The 22299-nt window shown below is 44.0% G+C and overlaps 1 protein-coding gene across 2 annotated transcripts in view; it reads right to left on the bottom strand.

The window, feature by feature from the left end:
• The window catches only part of Kcnk13 (potassium two pore domain channel subfamily K member 13), a 110647-nt gene that overhangs the window by 27098 nt on the left and 61250 nt on the right, over positions 1-22299 (bottom strand). Inside the window, exon 3 of one of the 2 annotated variants that reach the window (XM_087554556.1) lies at positions 10436-10497. The gene's annotated coding sequence lies outside the window, so the exon portion shown is untranslated. 2 annotated transcript variants of the gene reach the window in all.

Here is a 22299-nt window from a genome sequence, read left to right as displayed (position 1 = left end):
CGTTGCCTGAGCCGTGGACACATCTGCTTTGCCTGTGATCACTTTCCTTATGATCCAGTCTATCTCAAGCCTGGATATGGAATCAAATGTTAGCAGTAAGCTTTCCTGGGGTAGGCCACAGATGTCAACTCCCATCTGGTCCTTTGTAGAAATAATGGCTGATAGATCCTCCTTGGTTACAGGTAACTTGACTACAAAGATGAGCCAAGTGTGAGGGTCTGGAGAGGACAAGAACACGGGGCTGGAAGATGGTTCAGTTGATAAAGTGGGTGTTTCTCAAGTATGAGAACCTGACTTTGATCCCCAGGAGCCATGTAACAGATATGGTAGTGTGTGTGCATTTCTAATCCTAACACTGGGCATGTGGAACCGGGGCATCTCTGGATCTTGCTAGCTAGCTACTCTTGCCAAACCAGTGAACTCCAGGTTCCATGAGAGACTGTCTCAAATAATAAGTTGGAGAGCAACAGAGGAAGATACATTTATATCATATATATATATGTATATATATATACATATATATATATATAATCAATCAACTACTGGCCTTCACATTCATGCATCAAATGAACATGCATATGCAGACAGACAGACAGAAAGACAGACAGACAGACAGGCAGATGGTCGATTACATAAACAAATAGAGCCAGCTATGTACAGAGGGATAAGGTCAAATTCACTTACTACTTCGGCTAATTGGGTGTTACAATAAACAGCAGATGCTAACATGCAATTGTCAGAGTACGTCAAAATGTGCTCATCATATAAATTCTTCTAGATTGTATTTTAAATGATCCTTGATGATCCAGATGGTATTTCAGATTCTTGCAACACGTCAAAAATGAGCACACACATTTTTTTTTTTTGCAATAGCATTGAGGGGAATGTCTGATTGCCTGAAACTTCTCTCTGCTTGAATTCCAGTGTGTTTGTTAAATCTATTTATACATAGAGTAAACTCCGGTTTAGCTATCATACACAGACTCAAAATATACACATCTAATGTAATGGAGTAGGCCTAGCCAATGGTTTGGAGACCAAATGCATCCCACTGCAAAGATGCCCTTGAGAGTAATGAAGACCAGAGCTTGGAAGGTCCAGCTGGGGAAAGGAAAAGGGGTAATGACTTACATGTGAGGCAGAAGATTGACAGGGTGAAAGCACAGACCCACATCCTGCCTCTGCTACCTTGTATGGACTAGCCTTGGACATAGTACTTGACCTCACCTGTGCCTCCATCTATTCATCTGTAAAATGGGATGATGACAAAAATGCCTAGTCCTCAGGACTGATCATCAGAGTCAAAGAGGTGACAGATAGATTAGCACTTACTGCTTCTCTGTGTTTTGGCCCCTCTGCTCGGGTGCTCCAGATAGACAAAAATCAATGGAATACAGACACAATGGCTTCCTTGATACTTACAGGGCTGGTCCTAGGACTTTCTGTAGACACCCACGTCTAAAGACACTTGGGTGTAGGGATCAGAGGAATCTCTGAGTGATGAAGCCCTAAGTGAACATGTATCATTGACATGGATACAGCCACAACAAGGACTAAGACCTTGGACCTGTAAGGAATTGGCAAAGCCTTTTCTTCTGGTCCAACTATAACTGCACAGAGGGTTAATCAGTATGCATCAAGATTAGCATCTGCAACTTCCTCCTCCCAGATGTTTACAATGTGAGACTGCTAACCTTCAGAGACTTCCTACCCAGACTAGCTAATCCCCCACCCCACGTGCTCACACAATCACCACACTGAGGATCCCCATTGCTCGTGGGAGTAGGTGCAGTTCCATCAAAGCACACACACCCTACCTCACCACAGCCTTTCTGTCTGTGTGTCTCTGTGCCCGTCCTTTATTTCATTGCTGTCCCTAGTCAGGGTTCAGGTTCAGCATTCAGGTCTCTTATATAAGTAGTAGAGTATTGGCTTATAACCTAGAGTCATGCTATGTACTTTAACTCATCTCTAAATTATTTATAATACCTGATATACAAATACTGTATACTGCAATACTATATAATTTAGGGAATAAAGACTAGTAGAAGGAGTCTGAATACATTGAATTTGCTGCAACTATTAACTTTGAAATATTTTTAATCCACAGTTGGCCAAGTCTGTGGCTGCAGAATCTGGGGATATGGGGAGTGGGGGTGGGGGTGGGAGCAATTGAACAGACAGATGGGAGGGCGTCTAGTTGAAGTGAGTGTAATGTGGAATTTGAAAATCCCAGGACACTGTCCCCAAGCTCAGGACCCTGGTGGTATGGCATGGCTCAAGTTCAGAGGTTTTAAAATCAAGGGTGTCAATCGTATTCCTCATCAGAGACAACAGGCTTGAGCATCTGGAGAGAAGGGGGACAGTGACACAAATCTTGGTGTTTACAAACCAGGCAGCCTGGATTTCTGATATCACAGGACATCATGGGTGAGAAGCCAATTGGTCTTTCCTCTGCCTTCTCTTCTGTCTAGGCTCCTAGCAGTTGTAATGAGGGTGGATCTTCTCCACTCGGTTCACAACTCAATCTGCCCATCTCCTCCAAAGTATGGTCGCAGGCACCCCTGTGACTAATCCTCACCAGTCCTCCAGGAAGACCTAGTCCAGTTAAAGTGTCACCAAAAATCAAGCATCAGTTCCTGGGGCCCCTACCAAGTTCTTGAACATTTTAGTCCTAATCTTTACATTCAACAAGCCTGCCTCCTGTGACATTCTTAATCTAGCAAAGCCACACCTCTTAAGCCTCCCAAATAGTGCCACAAACTGGTGGTCAAGTATTCAAATGCCTGAGAGTATGGGGGATAGGCTCAAATGTAAGATCTAAAATTATGTTGGGCAGTGGTGGTGCATGACGTTAGTCCCACCACTCTCAATGCAGAGTGTAATTCTCTCTCTGTGAGCGTGTGCATCTCAGGTTAATCTCTGTGAATTCAAGGCCAGCCTGCATATAGAGAGAGTGCCAGGACAGTCAGGACTACACAGAGAAACCCTGTCTCAAAAAAACATCATCATCATCGTCATCATCATCATATAATAAAAAAATTAAAAATTACAAAATGACTAGAAGAAATCACAGGAGAAAGAAACACTTCAGGTGTTGGTCTGGTCAAAAATTTTAGGATAAGTTCAAACATTGGCAACAAAAGTAACACTGAATATATGAAATGACAACAAACCAAAAAGCTCCTGCAGCAACAACAACAACAACAAAAATCTATCAGGATAAAGAAGCATCAAAATGGGAGAAATACGTAGTCTATGCACCAAACAAGGGATTAATTTCCAGACTCTATAAGGAACTAAAACAAATGCAAAAGCAAAGTAATACCAATAATTCAATTTAAGAATGATCCGAATATACTTCTCAAAAGAGGAACTGGTTAATAACTATACGGAGAATTTTCAGTACTACTCATTATGGTAGTTAAATGAGAATGGCCCCCATAGGTGCACACAGTCTAATGCTTATTCATCAGGGAGTGGAACTCTATGAAAGGACTAGGAGTAGTAGGAGGTGTGGCCTTGTTGGAAGAAGTGTGTCACTGAGGGTGGGCTTTGAGATTTCAAAAGCCCATGCCATCTGTCATAGGGTTTCCTTGCTATGAAGAGACACCATGACCAATGCAACTCTTACAAAGGCAAACATTTCATTGGGGCTGGCTTACAGTTTCAGAGGTTCGGTCCATTATCATCATGGTGGAAGCATGATAGCATGCAGGCAGACTTGGTGCTGGAGGAGCCAAGAGTTGTACATCTTAATCCAAAGACAGCCAGGGGACTATCTTCTGCAGATAGCCAGGAGAGGGTCTGCTTTTACTTTGGGCAGAGCTTGAGCATAAAGACCTCAGAGCTTACCCCACAGTGACACCCTTCTTCCAACAAGACCACACCTACTCCAAGGGGGGTCACACCTCCCCATAGGCCAAGAAGATTCAAATCACCACACCATCCCAATCTCTTTCTTTGTCTGCAGATCAAGATACAAAGTTCTAAGCTACTTCTCCAGCACCATGCATGCTGCCATGCTCTCAACATGAAGATGCTATACTAACCTCTGAAACTGTAAGCAATCCCCCAATTAAATGCTTTCCTTTCTAAGAGGTGCCTTGGACACAGTGTCTCTTCACAGCAACAGAACAGTGACTAAGACACCAATCATTAGAGATAAACAAACAAAGAGATGCCGTTTCACCCCAGTTAGAGTGGCTATTATTTTAAAGACAAAAGAGAATAAATTTGGTGAGAAAGTGGGAGAAGTCGAGGCTCTCATACATTATTAGTGGGAATGTAAACTGGTTTCCAATTACAGAAAACAGGGCAGGTTCTCACTTGGAAGTGCCACTTCTGAGTGTCTACCCAAAGGAAATGGGGTTGTACCTACAAAGACATATGCCTTTGCATGAGCTAACCTAGATGTCCATTAATAAATGAACAAGTAGAATAATGTGTAGCATTTAGCAGCACAGCATTGAAACCAATGTTTTTGGATCTTCCTAATGCTGCAACTGTTCTGCATGTTGTAGTGACCCCTCAACCAGAAAATTATTTTCATTGCTACTCCATAACTGTGATTTTGCTACTGTTCTGAATTGTGATGTAAATGGCTGATATGCAGGATCTCTAATATGCAAGTCCTGTGAAAGGATTGTTGGACCCCAAAGGGGTCAAGACCAACAGGCTGAGAACCAGTGATTTAAAAAGGATGAAATTCTGTCATTGTCAGCTACCACGGGGAAACTGAAGAATACCCTGTTGAGTTGAATAAGTCAGGTACCCAAAGACAAAGGTGGCATAATCTCACTTATTGGTATAAGCTGAAAAGCTGATCTCATAGAAATAAATATGGAGTCGTGGTTTCCAGAGCTGGGAGAGCGAATGGAGAAAGGGAAGATGGAGGAAGGGTAGTTCAAGGTGCAAGTGGGTGAGAGAATGTTTCCAGTGCTCTAGAGCACAGCAGAGTAACTGTGGCTGACGACAACCATCAATTGTAGATTTTGAAATAGGATCTCAGATGATTTTGAATATTATCAATGTGAAGAAATGTAAATGTCTGAGATTTCACATATGCTAATTACTCCAACTGATCACATATCACACACATACAAACACACTGAAATGTCATATTGTACCGCAACAAACGTATAATTGGTATGTGGTAATAAAAATAAAAGCAAACAAATGCTAAGAAACTCAGGATTCATTTTCACTTAGTCATCAAAGAAATGGATATAGAACAGATCTATCATATTGATCAAGTTTTTTCACTGCCAAATTAGTCACCAATATACATATATGTATTGATCTCTTGGCATTCATTCTAGAAGAATAAGAAAACAAAAAGTGGTTTGAAAAATTTAAATTAAGTGTGTGATAGGACATGTTTGTATTCTCATCTCTGTGGAGGTAAAAGCAAGAGGATTCCTGGGGCTCCCAGGACAGCTAGACTAGTCACATTGGTGAGCTTCAGGTTCAATGAGAGAACCTGTCTCAAAAAATAAGATGGATAGAACTAATGGATAGAAACTGTCCTCTGCATGCACTTGCACACATATGCATATGTGCTCTCCTGCAACATGCACACACATATCCATATGTTCAAGATGACTAAATATGCAAGAATATTATAAATAACTTATAAGTAACAAATTAGACAAGTTGTATAAAATTTCTTTAAAAGAAGCAAACTAACAAACATCCCCAAAGGAACTGGTGCCAAAAAGTACCCTTGTCCTAAGGAAAGTGGACTTCTGAGAAAAATCTCACAAGCCAGGTATGGTAGTATATCCCCTTAATTACAGCACTCAGGGAGGCAGAAACAGATGTCCTTGTGAGTTAAAGACTATCCTGATTTATACAGTGAGTTCTAAGTCATACAGGGTTACCAGCAAACAAACAAACAAACAAACAAACAAACACCAGAACCAATCAAAACAAAAAACAAACCAAAATAAAAAACTAAGAAATTCCAAGTTCACAGGGCTTTACTCCTGAACATTGCTGGATATTTGAGGGACTGGTAACACAAGTTCACACAAACTTGCAAAAAATTTGAGGAGGAGGAGGAGGAGGAGGAGGAGGATGGGGAGGAAGAAGAAGAAGAAGAAGAAGAAGAAGAAGAAGAAGAAGAAGAAGAAGAAGAAGAAGAAGAAGAAGAAGAAGAAGAAGAAGAAGAAGAAGAAGAAGTAGAGGGAGTAGGAGGGGGAGGGGGGAGGTTGGAAGTGGGAAGGGGATGAGGAAAAGGAATACTTTCTAGTTCCTTCTATGGTGTCAACCTTACTCTGACATATTAAGAAAACTGTACACTTATCAACTCATACCTGCACTCTCATTGTGTATGTGAAGGTTACAGAGAGATCAGAAACATTCCTGGACTCCCTGGAACTGGAGATTCATGCAGTTGTGAACCACCATGTAGGTTCTGAAACAAACCCAGGTCTTTGTAAGAGCAGCATCTGCTCTTAACCACTGTGGCATCTCTTCAGTGCCGGGAAACAATTCTTGACATGGTTTTAGGACATCACATCCTACAACACCTAGAAAATATAATGTATCATGATCGAGGAGGGTTCATCCCTGAACTACTTGGGTGATTTAATATTTGAAAAATGGGCCTAATTTACCAGGTAAACAGACTGAAAAACAAAACTGCGAGATCATTCCCTAGGTGCCAAGCAATTAATTGAGATGATCCAGCATGGTGACAATGGTCAGAAAACTAGGACTAGATGGGCTTGTCACCAAACGTAAATATGAAGCTCTACAGCAAAGGAAGCTTTTCCATATGATTCTGAATGGGGCAAGGCTTTCTGGATCTTTTCAATTCAGCATTGCACTGAAGGTTCTAGAGATGTCAGGCAAGTTAAAAATATAGATGGCTCTGAGAGGAGAAAGAAACACAATTGTGTTCACAATGAAACACAACTGTCTGTGAGACTCATCCAACAGAATCTAGAAAACAAATAAGAGCTAATAATAAGCTTAGGAAACAGGCAGGATACAGTATTTGGCTGTGGACAATGAGAAAGCAAACTAAAGGGCTGGGTGTACAGCTCAATGGTTGAGTGCTTGCCTCATATGTCCAGGGCCCTAGGTTCCATCCCCAGCACTGCAAAAATAAAAGCAAACTAAGATCATTTATAATGTTATCAAGAATATAAAATACTTGGGATAAGCTTCCAAGAAGTGTGTAAAAACTATATATTGAAAAATGCTATACTATAACCAAAACAAGAGAAATTCAAAGTGATCTGAATGTATGAAGGGCAGAATTACATTGCTGAATCAGATTTACTATTTTTTTATGACTTTTATTCTCTTGAGGTCAATATATATGTTCAGAGCAAACCTAGTTATAATTCTAGCTACATTTTAAAAGTATTTTTGTAGCAGTTCTAGAGACTTGCAATGTCTGCTTTTAAGATTTTGATGTGGCTGCAAAAACCACACATTTACACTTTTTGTAAAAACATTTATATTTCCTTTGATAATGAATAGTGATCTGGGAAGGTATAAGTCAAATAAACCCTTTCCTCCCACTTGGCTTTATGGTTATCATGTTTCATCATGGCAAGAGAAACCTTCAGACAAATTGGTACCAGGAGTGGGGTATCACTTGACAGACCTGACCGTGTTTTTGGGAGGACTGTGGAAAGACTTTGAGACTTTGGGATAGAAAAGCTATTGAATGTTGAAAGCTCAGTGAGCTGTTCTCTAGCAGCTTGGAAGATAAAGAATGTTGAGAACAGTGCAAATAATGGAGGCCTGGCTTTGACATTTCAGAGGGAAGCAAAGATCCTACAAGTCTTTTGTGTAAAGACTCTGTGGTTCAGGTTATCTGGGGCTGAAGAATCTCCTCTGACTAACAAGATGCCAGAACTACTATAGCAGAAAATTGAGTTTGCTGGGATATTTGATGCAGCTTGTCTGGATCTGGGGAATTAGTGGTGATTAAGAAGAGACCAGCGAATCCTACCAGCATGTGCCACCACAACTGGCATTGAAAGCATAAAGGGGTCATGGAGAAAACTGAGGCTTGCCACTATGGGAGCTGAGGCAACGCCATTGGTTAAGGTGCTGCCTCAGTGGCAGTTGAAGGTCCAGAATTGAAGGGGTGGTTTTTCTAGATTACCATGGGGAAATTGATTGCTTCTTCATAAGGAGGTAAGAAAGATTCTGCCTGGAGTGCAAGAGATCCTTTAGGGTATCTTTTGGTGCTGCCATACCCTGTAACTAAAGTGAATGGGAAACGACAGCAGCCTAATCCAGGCAGGATGGCAAAGGGTACAGATCCATCAGAATAAAGGCATGGGTCACTTCTCCAGGAAACGAGCTAAGACTCGCTGAGGTTCTTATCAAGGGCGGAGGAAATATTGAATGTCTAGTAGAGGAATGTAGCTATAAATAACAGTTAAGGCCACATGACCAGTTCCAGAAATGAGGTTTACATTTGATATGAATGCTTTTGTTGTATTTCGTTAAGAATGGATTTGTGCAGATATTTAGAGAATATCAGTAGTTGTCATATTTAAGTTTAAGGTACTAAAAGAATGCCCTCCAAAGGACATCGCAACTTACTTTAAAATTTATAATGCATTTGGAGTTGTACGAGAGATAGTTACATCAAGTTAGGCATAATTATGATCTGGTTAAGTATATAATGTGTTTGAAATTGGGGTACTTATATTATGTTTAGGTATTATCATGACCTGCTTATTGTTTTCATTTGGAAATTAATCGTGACATAAGAAGATAAGACTGTATGTCAGGTTGGCAAGGGGTGGACTTACGGCTACTTTTGGTTGTCAACTTGGCTACATCTGGAATGAATTACAGTCTAGAAATGGAGGGAACACTTGTGAGAGATTTTTGCTTGGTTTGAAGTGAGTAAATCCACTTCTAGTAGAAGGTTTGGCTCAGAAATATCTTCTATACCTTTGAGGTGGGAAGACATACACCTTTGTTCCAGATCTTGATTCAGGAAGACACATATCTTTAATTTAGACCTTGAGGCAGGAAGACATATTTGGGGCAAACTCTCTGCTGGAAGCTTATATATGGACATGGAAGGACACTTTCGCTCTTGGCCTGCTTGCTCTTGCAAGATTAACCTGTAGCCAAACTAACTAGAAGGAGAGAGAGAATACCCAAATTAACAAAAATCAGAAATGAGAAAGGGGGACACCAAGGAAATCCAAAGAATCATCAGGTCTTACTTTACAAACCTGTACTCCATAAAATTGAAAAATCTAAACAAAATAGATTTTTTTGATAGATACCACTTACTAAAGTTAAGTCAAGATCAGGCAAACAATTTAAATAGGTCTATAACACTTAAGGAAATAGAAGCAGTCATGAAAAGTCTTTAATCAAAAAAAAAAAAAATAGAAGCCTAGAGCCAGATGGTTTTAGTATAGAATTCTATCAGACTTACAAAGAAGAGCTAATACCAACACTCCTTAAATTATTCCACAAAATAGAAACAGAAGGAACATTGCCAAATTCATTTCATGAGGCCACACTCACCCTGATACCGAAACCATACAAAAGACTCAATCAAGAAAGAGAATTTCAGACCAATCTCCCTTATGAACACGATGCAAAAATACTCAACAAAATACCCACAAGCAGAATCCATGAACGCATCACAGTCATCATCCACCGCAATCAGGTAGGCTTCATCCCAAAGGATTCGGGGATGGTTTGACATATGAAAATCCATCAATACAATCCACCATTTAAACAAATTGAAAGAAAAAAATATCGCAAGATCATCTCACTGGATGCTGAGAAAGCCTTTGACAAAATCCATCACCCCTTCATGATAAAAATCATAAATCAGAGATATATCTAAACACAATAAAGGCCACATCCAGCAATCTAATAGCCAGCACCAAATTAAATCGAGAGGTACTTAAAGCAATTCCAGTAAGATCAGGGACAAGACAAGGCTGTTCACTCTCTCCATATCTATTTAATATAGTGCTTGAAACTTTAGCCAGAGCAAAGACAACTAAAGCAGATGAAGAGGATACAGATTGGAAAGGAAGAGGTCCAAGTACTGCTATTTGCAGATGATGTGATGGTCTACATAACTGACCCCTAAAACTACCGGGGAACTCTTAGGGTTGATAAACGCCTTCAAGCAAAGGGGCTGGGTAAGAAATTAACTCAACAACAACACAACAACACAACCCAGTAGCCTTCCTTTATACAAACAATAAACAGGCTGAGGAAGAAATCAGGAAAATAACTCCCTTCACAATAACCACAAATAGCATAAAATATCTTGGTGCAATTCTAACCAAGCAGGTGAGAGTGTTGTACGACAAGAATTTCAAGTCTTTCAAGGAAGAAATTGAAGATGCTATCAGACGATGGAAAGATTTTTCATGCTCATGGATTGGTAGGACTAACATAGCAAAAATGGCCATCTTACCAAAAGCAATCTACAGATTCGACGTAATTCCCATCAAAATTCCAACGCAATTCTTCGAAGACCTGAAAGAACAATACTTAACTTCATACGGAAGAACGAAAGGGAATAACACTCGAAATGTATATAAGAAATACTCAAGTTAATAAAAAAAAAAAGAACGAAAAACCCAGAATAGCTAAAACAATCCTGTACAATAAAAGAACAAGGGGGCTCCAATGGGGGTTGCTTGAATCTCACTGAGAAGGGGAAACAGAATAGACTTGGGGAGGGGCAGATGGAGGAGGGGAGCCGGGTGGGGAGGGGGAGGGAGGTGAGAACAGGAGGGAGGTTAGAGGGAGAGAGCACTAGGAGAGAGAACCGGAACTGGGGGAGCATCCCTGGGATGAGCTAGAACCCTAGTACAATGGAAATTTCCAGGAATCTATGAGGGTGACCCTAGCCAAGACTCCTAGCAGCAGGGCATATAGAACTTGAAACAGCCATCTCCTAGGACCAGAAAAGACTTCCAGAGGAGAGACTGCGACACCAAGCCAGTCATAATTCATCTTGCCTATAAAATAGGCAAGGGCAAAGAAATTAAGGGCATGGCCAACCAATGATTGGTCCAGCTTGAGACCCTTGCCAAGAGAGAGAGAGCCCATCCTTGACTCTATTGATGATATTCTGCCATACTTGCAGACAGGAACCTAGTATAACTGTCAACTGAAAGGCTTTGCCCAGCAACTGATGGAAACTGATGCAAAGACCCACAGCCAAACACATTAGGCAGAGCTTGGGGAATTCTATTGAAGAAGAGGAAGAAGGATTGAAGGGGCCAAAGGGGTCAAGGACACCACAAGAAAACTTACAGAATCAACTAACCAGGCCCATAGGGGTGCAAGGGGACAGACTGCCAACCAGGGAGCATGCATGGGACAGACCTAGGACCTCTGCACATATGTAACAGTCGGTCTTCACGTGGGGTTCCTAACAGTAGGAGCAGGGGCTGTCTCTGACTCTGTTGCCTGCCTTTGGAGCCCTTTCCCCTAACTGGGCTGCCTTGTCCTAGTGCTACTACAACCTGATATTCCAAGGTCAGCTGGTATCCATGAGAGGTCCCTGCTTTTCTGACCTGAAAGGGAGAACTGGATGATGGGGAGGAAGGGAGAGGAGAGGGACGGAGTGGCAGGAGAGGAGGGAGGGGAAGATGAGATCCAGATGTAAAATAAATTAAAAAAAAATACAACAGAAAAAAAGAAAAGAAAAGAAAATTCCTCACAGGTGTGCCTGGCCGCTTGGATTTTTGTTCATTTCTGCTGTAGTCAAAATGACAACTGAGAACCACCACCACAATGGTATTTTTAAGTCACCGTGTTTCACTTATGCCATCTCCTGCGGGATGGCAGCTTAGCCCAAAGTGACCAAAGGATCATAGAGAAATGTACCACTCCTACCTAAACCCACAGAAGCCACGGTTGCGCCATCCTTGACTCCCACCCCAAGGTGATGTGATTAATTAGTCAAAGGTCCCTCAGAGGCACCAGGGGACCTAGTGGGAACACTATTCTGTTTCCAAGGGGACGACTTTAGGGCTGGTGACAGCTGGTGACAGCTGATGGGCTGATTGGTGCTGTACAAGCAAGAAGGTGTGAGCTCGGTGCCCAGGAGCCTCATAAAAGTGCTGGGGGAAGTGGAGACAGGAGGATCCCTGAGACTAGCTGGCTGGCCGAGCAGCTGATGGGTCAACAGAAGAGAGATCCTGTCTCAGCAAATGAGGTGGGTTACTCCTGAGAAAGAAGTCACCTGAGATTCAACTCTGGCCTCTACATATGCATGTGCCTGCATGATCTCTCTCTCTCTCTCTCTCTCTCTCTCTCTCTCTCTCTCTCTCTCTCTCTCTCTCACACACACACACACACACACACACACACACACACTAAAACCCACGAAAGCCCCTGGCATACTCTCACGGAAGCCCCTGGCATACTCTCTCTCCTCAGCTCTCATTAGCCTCGGCTTGTCCAGAGATGCAGCAGGCTTTCCTGGGGTTCAACTCTAATGTAAAGTGGGTTCCACCATACTTTTCACCAGGGCAAGAAGTGCCGCTCCACAGCGAGGGGTCTGGCACTGAGGGAACCCCGCCCTCCATCTGTGGCCACAACTCATAGCCAGGGTCCCAAGGAACTGCTTTGTGGTGGGGTGTGTGAACGTGTTCAAGTTCGTTGTTTCTTCCTGGCTCTTTGAGAACCCAAGTGCTGTGAGATATAGTTTTCTGCCTTTCTTCATTAATCTCCCAGAGTCAGGGCCTCGGGTCCACCCTCCTCTCGTCTTATGGGGTAACACCCTTGTTCACTTTGTGTCTTCAACATTCCAAATCTTGATGCTTTGACTTGCATGGCCACCCACAGATGAAGTCCTGACTGCAGGCTTGGACCGCTACAGATCCCAAGGGATCTTCTGCATCTCCCCTGGGCCCCTGCAGGCTGCTTGCCCCCAGGGCCCACAGTAAACTGTTGCTTCTGTACTTTGAAAATGAGCGTCAGATAATGAATCAGATCTCGTCCTGGTATTGCGTAAAGTTCTTCAAGGGCAGCACTCCACTGTGTAAAACAGGATTAGGCACTCCAGCCCGCACCATGTCTTCCAGGCTTGCATGCTCTGAATCTCACCTGAACAGTCCTCAGCAGGGAGAGGCCTCTGGGCGTGGGGTGTGGAGTACATGCAGGCCGCATCTCAGTTCTTACTGAGCCTGCACCCTGTGCACATTATAACAACGGTCTGCGGCATCCTTGGGTAGTCCTTTCAGAGTTCTGGGTCAGACCCAGAGGATGGATTTTTTTTTTTTTTTTAGGTTTCCTTCCTGTGGACATCTGCATTGTGACATTTTTGCATGCACTCTGGTTACCCACCGTAAATAGGGAAAGGGATTTGAAGTCGAACACATTTTGCTGACACAGGTCTAAACATTGTAAGGGCATTACTGTATCAGCTATGTGATACCACCATCACTGAAAAAAACAAAAAACAAAAAACAAACAAACCCGCAGAATTCAAAAGGTTACCATCCCATTAGGAATTCAAAATTGTCACATAGCTTTTATATATACATCGGAAAAATAGGTGGATAAAATTTCTTAAGAGTAATTATTCATGGGAAGTAGGGTTTGCAGTGTGGTCTCTCTCTCTCTCTCTCTTTTTCATCTTTATTAACTTGAGTATTTCTTATTTACATTTCGATTGTTATTCCCGGGCCAACATCCCCCTAACACCTCCCCCTTCCCTTCTATATGGGTGTTCCCCTCCCCATCCTCCCCCCATTACCGCCCTCCCCCCAACAATCACATTCACTGGGGGTTCAGTCTTGGCAGGACCCAGGGCTTCCCCTTCCACTGGTGCTCTTACTAGGATATTCATTGCAACCTATGAGGTTGGAGCCCAGGGTCGTCCATGTATAGTCTTTGGGTAGTGGCTTAGTCCCTGGAAGCTCTGGTTGCTTGGCATTGTTGTTCATATGTGGTCTTGATCCCCTTGTGGCCTAACTCTTGATACGTGCCTAAGTTTGTTTAGCTACTTAAAAACAATATTTAAAATTGCCTTTATTTCCTTATCTACTGGGGTGTGTGTGTGGAGAAGAAACATTCTGCTGAGGGTCGTGTGGAGGGCAGAAGGCAACGTCCAGGATTGGTTCTTGCCTTCCCCTGTGGGAGAGACGGAGCTCAAGTCATCAGGGCTGGCGGCAAACGCTTTGCTCACTGAACCATCTTGCCAACCTCGAATAGTTATTTTTACAGGGAGTACCTCCTGTCTCTTTTGCAAACACATAACAACAATGGCAATAATAATATGCTATCTCTATTCTGGAAAAGGCAGCATGGGAAAAAAAAGCTGCAGATGAAAGGTCAGGTAAATTGTTTCAAATGGCAAGTTCTTCACTCTGCATTTGGCGCCACACTGTGGTGCAGGGAACTCACCCCCAGTGGCCCCGGTCAAAGGAGGAGACGCTGTCAACTATGAATAATCAGCCCCAAGTGTTGCCCACTCCATCACTGCGGCTGCTCAGAAGCAGAACCAGCTGTTTGCCCTGGGAGCTAAGCCACTTGACAGGCTCACAGTGAAATCTACCTCTAATTATTCGAAGCTACAGGCTTTTGAAATGCACCGTTGTGTGTGTAAGCGGCTCATTACCACGGCACCAAACCACAGTGTGGGGAAATGAATTCTGACACTCTCGATTTTGATACACACACAGCTGGGAGTCAATTATACCGTTCACATTTTTACAACTCATTTATTTCCTACATCTTTTGGAACAACTTCAAAACTAGTTGGTTTTGCTCATTGGTTCCTAACGTGTCATTTCAAAACAAGAACATGAATACTGGCCACCAGGCAGAAAGCTGTTAAAAAGAAAGAAAATGCTACCCTGTTCAGAGCAGTCCTTGCTATCATATGGTTAAAAAAGCCAAGGCCAACAAGCATAGGAGAAAGAATCAGGCAGGGGGAGGAATGCATGTGGCTAGGGTGTGTGCCTGGGTACTGTTCATCTGAGCACAAATATACGAAGAAGAAATATGAATCAGAGGACTCCCAAGCCACTCGGGATCTGCAGGATGCTCTTTCTAGACACTGTCCCCACTGCCTGTGGTGTGGTGGGTGACCCTCTCTTTCCTCTTAAATTGTTCCTCTTTGCCAAAAATGGACACACAAAAATGATAGCAAAAGGCACCTGTTGAGACCTAATTGGTGAGGGTCTGTTGAGGTCCCACGTGCAAGACCAGAGGAGTGATGGAGAGATAGCTCCGTTAGTCAAATGTTCACTGTGACATCCCCAGGATCCGAGTTCGATTCCCAGAACCCATCTGTATATAATCTCAGCTCCGAGAGAGCCTCAGAACGTTGACCCCTGGGGCTTATACCAATTAGACAGCCAGACCTACTTGCTGAGTGTGAGGAAAGACACTCAAGGTTGTCCTCTGGCCTCTATACATGCGTACCTGCATACACACACACACACACACACACACACACACACACACACACACAGAGAGAGAGAGAGAGAGAGAGACATGCATGCACTCACGAACACATACATGTACATGCATGTACACATACATACAAGGCTCAGTGGGGTCAGAGTATCTTGGAATGTGCGAGCATGCAAGAGAATCTTTTTTCCAACCTCCTCTTCAGTCATCTTAGAGATTTATGCCGTGTCTGTCCTGCTGGGATATGGAGCCAGAGACAATCTTCTGCTGTCCAAAGCTTGAAACAGTTGGAGAGTCCACCAACAGAGGACTGTCCATCATGTGGCTGTGTTTATTAGAACAGCCTCTACCAGTCTTGACTATTTTATTCTCAGTAAAACCTCAGACAGTCGAGGCTTTGCTACAACCCCGTCTCCTGCTAAATTTAAATCAGTCTTCTATACACAGCAAACATACCTGCCTGTCCCTGTGTACTGTTCACAAGAGCAACCCACTGGTGCAGGTACACACCCGCAGGGAATGGACAAAGGGAATATAGCATATAGGATCAGTAGAGCCTTTTATTTTCCTCAGTGGTAGAGAGAAGCAAAATGTTGGCATCTGCAGAAAAAAAAATGGCTGGAATTGAAGATCATCATGGGAAATAAGACTCAGAGAGGCAAAAAATCACATTTCTTCTGTTGTATGCAGAATCCAGAGTATCAAAACAGCTATGAAAGCAGAAGGGAACTATTTGGGAATGGGAAGAAAGACACTCAGTGTAGAGAAGGGGAAAGCAGCAAGACCGGGTGATGGGGACTAACATGCCAGTGTCCGTCCTACAGATGCAGGGGGACATGGCGATAGGCCTTTGGCGTAATTAGTTAATGTGTCAATAAAAGAGAAAAAAGTAGAAAGAATATGGACAGAAATGTAAGAAGGTGACCTTGTCTCTCCCGTCCTGAAGGCTTCTGCTCTGCCTTCTCAGAGGTTCCCAGGCCGGTCCTCACCTGACCTCAGGGTCCATCTGGAAAGAGCTTCCAGGTTGCCTGTCCTGAGACTTCTTCACCCAGTAGCCACCTGCACTCAGTGGCCCAGCCATGGTTAGAAATGACTGTGAGGGGGTGGAGGGTCTGTAAAATGCACCAGGGATCACTCATCTGCCTGTCGAGTTCACTCTGTAGCAAAGGAGGCTATAGCAGGCTACAGGCAAGGAGGGCACAAGGGAGGTGCACGGACTTCTTGCATGCTCCTCCCTCCCCTGTCCCCAGTCGCTCACCTACATCCTGGTCACTCTGCACGACAACTTCCACCAGTGGGTACCATCTGAAGACCTATCCATCTACGACACAGATGCCTGGTCTTAGCATTTTAGGCTAGGAGTTGTGTCTTGGAGCATGAAAGGACAAAATTGGCCTGGGATATGCTCTGGGGAGTCTAGCATCTATACAGTGGGTTCCTTTACGGGCAGGTAGTGGTGGAAATTGGTGAGTGCTCTTATCTCTCCTAGGGGAAAGAGCGGTTCATGAATATTGCATTTATTATGGGGATGGAGAGGTAGTGGGTGAATTCCTCCTGATGAATTGTTTCAGACTGGTGTGTTGTGTGTGTGTGTGTGTGTGTGTGTGTGTGTGCGCGCGCGCGCGCGCAATGCATACATGTGCAGAGATTCCCACTAGATAGCTTCCCTGATTACTATTGACTTTAATTTTTGAGATAGGTTCTCTCACTGAACCTTGAACTCGTAGACTCCGCCAGGTTGGCCAGCCAGCCAGCCGTCTGTCTGCCTCCCCAGCACCTGGGGATTACAGATGCCTCCTTCCATGCCTGGCTTTTTATAGGAAATGAAGATTTGGTCTCGGGTCCTCATACCTTGGCAGCAAGTTCTTTACTGACTGAGCCATCTTGTTAACCCCTATGAAGACTCCTTTAATGCCGTGCAAAGAAGGGTAGGCCCCTATACTAAATCAGGTATCTGAAACTAAGCACGGAGCCAGAGGCTTCCTTTGGAACGTGTGTTAGCATGGCCCAAAGCTAAACAGAGTGCTGAATGCCCGCCACCTTCTCCACACAGAGACACCTCCCTCCACAGCGACATCAGGCCACGGAAAGCTATGTTCTCTCTGCCATATGCCTATGGGTCCGTGGAAATCACCCGCCATATGGGAGAAAGGTAGACTCTTCTCAAGACCCAACATTGGACTGTACCTATCCAACAGAAAACAATGGCTGCTCCGAGTCTTTGGTGCTGGTAAAACCTGAAAAGCCACTTTTGGAGGTCTTTCCTTAGCTCTGCCTGGGGGAGGCAGGAACGAGCCTCCAGGACTGTTTTCTCTTGGCTCTTGGGGAGATGAATGCTGACCTCAGCCGTGGGAGCGAGTCTGCCATTGTCTAGGGAGACGATGGTGGGAGGCTCATTTCCTCTTTTTCTTTGCCAACAAGTCATCAGTACAGGGAGGGTTTTCTTGTTCATAAAACCTACTTCATCCTTACCTTTGTCTTCCTTTTGAATGAGTCCCCATTGGAGGATTTAGCACAGAATTGAGTTTTTCTTAGAAGAGCTCAGTCAGCGTTGGGGAGGTGTGTCCCTAAAGGAACCACTGGACGGATTCCTCTGCCAGTGAACAGCATGCCACATAGAACGTCCACAAATGACTTTGTGAGGAAGTCGGGAGTCGGAGGTGTTTCTTGGTGAGAGAGAACTTGCTTGGGATACCGAAGGCCTTGGAGTTGGTCCCCAGACCATGAGACAAAAATCAAAACAAGTTGAGGTGCTTCAGCAAGACTCAGAGGGTAAAGGCTCCCAGGACAACATGGCCATGGCCTACAGGCCATCTTCTGTTTCCCTGCCCCACTTCAGGAAGGCAGCTCCCTTCGCTTTCTTCCTGGAAGTTTTTTTATGTTTGTAGCAGCAGGGCTGGAACCTAGGGCTTTGTGCATGGTAGGCAGAAGCTCTACCAGTGAGCCACCCTCAGCTCTCTATATCGGTCTTCTGTGGAGCCAGGGATTGAACCCAGGGCTTTTTTCCATGCCAGGCCAGTGCTCTATCCTTACGTCATTCCTTGCCCCTTGGTTGTTTGTTTGTTTTGTTTTTGATTTTTGATTTTTTTGTTTTGAGATAAGATCTGGCTATGTAGTTCATGATGACTTTGAACTCCCAATCCCCTGCCTCTAGACTTCTGAGATTGCAGGCATCTACCACCGTGTGTAACTCCTGCCTCGTTTTTGGTAGCACTTGTTTATAACATTCAATACACATCATTTGCTTGAGTGCATTTGTCATAGGAAATGCAGAACAAAGAGAACAGCCCTAATGATGTCTTCCTGCCAAGACAGTCCACACGTCTGTAGTTCACTTTCCCCATTTGCACGGCGGAAGACAGAGGACAACAGAGTAGGATGGGTGTTACCTGAGACGGTGGGCAAAGCCCTCAGCTTGGAGCACAGGAACTAGATAAGGCCAGCTTCTCTCTTTTTAATGCTTTGGCATATTTCCTTTCAGTCTGTGCAAGTATCCACAAACATCCTTACTTCTTTTTTTTTTTTTTTTTTTTTGGTTCTTTTTTTTGGAGCTGGGGACCGAACCCAGGGCCTTGAGCTTCCTAGGCAAGCGCTCTACCACTGAGCTAAATCCCCAACCCCAACATCCTTACTTCTTAAGGAGAAGTTTATTCTTTATTAAAATGCCTGCTGATGTCTGATTTCAGCCAGGTTCTGACAAATCTTCTAAGGCCATGTCCCATAAGATAAAGAGAAAAAAAAAAATGGACTGACGGAAGCTTGGAAGAGTTAAAAATCATTATCTCTAAGACAAGGAAATGATGTTTGTGTCCACCGCCTGGATATGGCATTGCAAACACACCCATTCTTCCCTGATCTCTCATTCTATCAAAGACACAAGCTTAACCAGACATCGGGCTGAGGTGAAGAGGTCAGTCTGCAACCACAGGAAGGAAAGCACAGCGCTGTGACCTCATAGAGATTAGACTGGCCACCTTGGCTTCATTAGTGGGCACTGCTCATTAGCTAAGATTTTCAACCAAGCTCTGCACAACACTATCCCATGTGGATTAGTTCCCTTGGGGGTCGTGTATACATGTGTATGAGTGTGCATGTGCATGCATGTATATGTACGCATGCATGTGGGTGTACAAAGTGTGCGAGTATGAGTGTGTGTATGGGTATGTGTGCATGTGCATATGTGTATGAGTTTGAGTATGTGTATGGGTGTGTGTATGCGTGTGCATGTGTGAACATGTGTGTGCATGTGTGTGTATGTGCATGTATGTATTCGTGTCCCCACATATTTGTGTAAATGTGTGTGAGTGTGCATGAGTGTAAATGTGTGCGAGAGTGTATGTGTGGGTGCATATATGTGTATATGCGTGTGCGTGTGTATGCATGTATGTGTGTGCACATATGTGTGCGAGTGAAAGTGTGTGTGGGTGTGTGCCAGTGTGTGCGCAGGTGTGCATATGCATGTGTGTATGTGTGTTCGAGTGTCTGTGTGTGAGAGGGTGTGTGTATGTGTGTGCATGAGTGTGGGTGCACACTCACACGAGCGTATGCTCACGTGCAGGTGTGGGTGCATATTTGTGTGGTTGTAGAAGGCACTCGTCCAAGCATACCAGGTCTCTTCATTGTTGGAGCAGATGTGAGCACTTGCAAGAGCCCCCAAGATCAGGCTTATTAATCTTGACATTCCTTTATAGAAAGAGGAGATGAGGAATGTCACTGAATCCCCAACCGGGGTTCTGACCACTCCCTCCCCCCATACCTCTCAGTCATTCATTTCTGTGCTGATTGCACACTCCTTGCGCTGGAACATGACAGCATAATGAGACCGTGGAGGGGTGCTCAGTTTGTGCATCTATGAGGAAGTGGTTATCACTGGCACAAGAATACTGGGTGGTGTGGATGCTTTGGGGTCACCCATACTCCTGCAGGTAACCCCTCACCCTTGCTCTGTGAGCCCAAAGACCTATTGGTTTTACAACTTTGACTTCGTTGGCCAGCATTTTGGGTTGTCACTGGGACTCCAGAAAGAGGGGGTAGATATTTGATCTTCCTGGGGAAAAATTCTCATAACTATGTGGGTCCACGTGTGTGCATTTGCAGTTAGAGGTCAGAAGTCAACCTTCAATGTTATTCTTTGGGTGTCATCTGCCTTCTTTTTAAAGACAGGGTCACTAATTTGCTAATCAGGCCAGTGGACTCCAGGGATCTATCTATCTCTACCTTTTCAGAGTTAGAATTACAGGCCCATTCGACCACACCTAGCTTTTGAAATGTGGGTTGTAGGTATTGAACTTGGGCCCTTGTGATTGCGTGGAAAACACTTTACCAGCTGGGCTCTCGGGGTCTTCTATAGCCTTGTCAAAAGATGGGGAAGACCCTGGGAGACACTTGTCATTTCAGAAACAGTGTTGGGTCTAAATCTCATGGGACCCATAGCAGACAGGAGGCTCTGGGAACACATGATGGAGAGAACCCAGTCTCCTAGGGTTAGCAACATGCAGAGCTAAACTGCGCTACTCAGTGCCTGGAGAAAGCATTTCGGTGGGTTTAAGCACAGCTAAGTCCCAGAAGAGGGAGTGTGAAGGCTGCATGAAAATCAGAGAAGCATGCAGAAGAAGCAGATTCGAGCTGATTTCTGGAAGAGCCAAGATTGCCCCAGGCAAAAAGGAATAGAGGAACCCTAAAGTGTTGATCCGACCTCAACATGCATGGTTCGTGTCCCAGCTCAATTACTTGCTAGTTCTGTGTTTGAGGCAAGTTCCTTGACTCATCTGTGCTATTTTGCTTTTGAGGGAAATCTTTGTTGGGGGGAGGGGATCAACTTTAGTTGGGTTTAACTATGTACCATTAGTCGTCACTTGTCACTTATTTAAAGTCCAGAGATTGGTGGTTTTCAAGCTTCGTGGAGTTGTGTAAGCCGTTGTCGTAAGCTGCACTTCAGGACACGTTTGTCACCACCCAAGGGAAAGTCATTCCAAGAGAGAGAAATGGGGAACTGGGCAGAGCGACACTTGTATATGGAGGATGGCTGCAAGTTCAAGGCTATCCTGGGCTACATGAGTCCTCATTAAAAGAAGGAAAGCGGGTTGGGGATTTAGCTCAGTGGTAGAGCGCTTGCCTAGGAAGCACAAGGCCCTGGGTTTGGTCCCCAGCTCCGGGGGGGGGGGGTGAAGAAGAAGGAAAGCAGGCAAGAGGAGGGAGGGGCTGTGGGGAGATTAGCTATGATCAAAGTGAATCATGGTAATGGGAGGTGGAGGTCATAAGTTGAGCCAGGGATCAGTCACAAGTTGTGATGTTGATCATTTCGAGAAGATTAGAGCCCCAGAGACAATGATTGAAGAGGTTTGCAACAACCGTCTAGGAAGGAAAGTCTATGTCAAGTTCAACACCGACAACACCCACCATCGAGGACTTGAAGAAACTGAGAGTGGCCCAAAATGGCACCCACTGGGATAGGATCGTTATTAAAAAGTGACACATGATTTTTAAGGGCTACCTGTCTCTGGGAGACTATGAAATCCATGTTGGAATGAGCCAACAAGGGGGAATTCTTTTTTCTTGCCCTGGCCTTCTGCTCCTACCCACCACATTTGACACTGGCTTAGATGCTCACTTTTAACAATTTCACATGAATAAAAACTTTGATAATAGATAGATAGATAGATAGATAGATAGATAGATAGATAGATAAATTAGAGAGTAGAGAATAGATAGATAGATAGATAGATAGATAGATAGATAGATAGATAGATAAATTAGAGAGTAGAGATTAGGAAAGAGAAGGGGGGTGAGCAGGAGTTTGAGTAGAGGTGCCTATTGGTTGAGTGGGTGATTCATGCTAATTCCAGAGGTCATGGATTATTTTTTTAAAAATTTCAAGTACCAAGAGTGGAATACTTCTCT

Source organism: Rattus norvegicus, chromosome 6 (assembly GCF_021556685.1).
Source record: "Rattus norvegicus strain SHRSP/BbbUtx chromosome 6, alternate assembly SHRSP_T2T, whole genome shotgun sequence".
Lineage (NCBI taxonomy): Eukaryota > Metazoa > Chordata > Mammalia > Rodentia > Muridae > Rattus > Rattus norvegicus.
Note: the sequence above shows the minus strand (reverse complement) of the source record. Positions and strands in the feature narration are given on the sequence as shown.